General features: G+C 41.8%; 1 pseudogene; it reads right to left on the bottom strand.

Moving 5' to 3' along the window:
* On the bottom strand, positions 1-541 carry LOC118838867 (annotated as a pseudogene).
* Between the last annotated feature and the right edge of the window lie 588 nt (positions 542-1129).

Genomic DNA, 1129 nt, shown 5'->3' with positions numbered 1-1129 from the left:
TTTTTTTTGTTATAAACTTATTTATTAATAGACAAGGCCAGTGAAGTTGTTTACTTCTTCTTGGACACACCGACAGTGCGACCCCTGCGGCCTGTAGTCTTGGTGTGCTGGCCTGGAACCCGGAGACCCCAGAAGTGCCGAAAGCCCACGATGTGCCCGAATCTTCTTCAGTCGCTCCAGATCTTCACGCAGCTTGTTGTCCAGACCGTTGGCCAGAACCTGGCTGTATTTTCCATCCTTTACATCCTTCTGCCTGTTAAGGAACCAGTCTGGAATCTTGTATTGCCGGGGATTCTGCATGATGGTGATCACACGCTCCACCTCATCTTCAGTGAGCTCACCAGCCCTCTTGGTGAGGTCAATGTCTGCTTTCCTCAGTACTACATGAGCGTATCTTCGACCCACACCCTTGATGGCTGTGATGGCAAAGGCTATTTTGCGCCGTCCATCAATGTTGGTGTTGAGCACTCTCAAGATGTGCTGGAACTTCTCGGGGATCACAAGAGACATGGCTGCAGCAGCGGCGTGAGAGCCTTCTCTGGAAGAGATCTTTAAGATTTTTTGAAGATTTTTATTTTTAGTTTACAATAATCAGTTCCAAATGATATTGAGTTCCAGATTTTCTTCCCCCCCTCCTCTTTCCCTCCCCAAAATGGCATGGAATCTGATATATCTCCTACATATAACTTCTCATTAAACTTATTTACACAATAGTCAAGTTGTAAAGAAGAATGATGACCAATGGAATGAATCATGAGAAAGAAGAAACAAAACAAAAAATTCAAAAACAAAAGAGAAAAAAAAGAAATGAAAAAATAAAGGAGAGCAAATACTTTGCCTTAATCTGCATTCAGACTCCATAGTTCTTTCTCTGGATGTAGATAGCTCTCTCCATCATGAGTCCTTTGGAGTTGTCTTTGAACCTTGTATTGCTGAGAAGAGTGAAGTCTATCAAGGTTAGTCACCACAGAATTCATATATCTGTGGTTGGGTATAATGTTCTCCTAGTTCTGTTCCACTCACTCAGCATTATATTTTGTAGGTTTTTCCAGGTTGTTATGAAGTCCATATCTTCCCCATTTCTTATAGCTCAATAATATTCCATTACATTCATACACCACAACTTGTT

The sequence above is a fragment of the Trichosurus vulpecula genome, chromosome 2 (assembly GCF_011100635.1).
Source record: "Trichosurus vulpecula isolate mTriVul1 chromosome 2, mTriVul1.pri, whole genome shotgun sequence".
In the NCBI taxonomy this organism is placed as follows: domain Eukaryota; kingdom Metazoa; phylum Chordata; class Mammalia; order Diprotodontia; family Phalangeridae; genus Trichosurus; species Trichosurus vulpecula.
The sequence above is the reverse complement of the archived record's forward strand: the minus strand, read 5'-3'. Positions and strand labels throughout refer to the sequence as shown.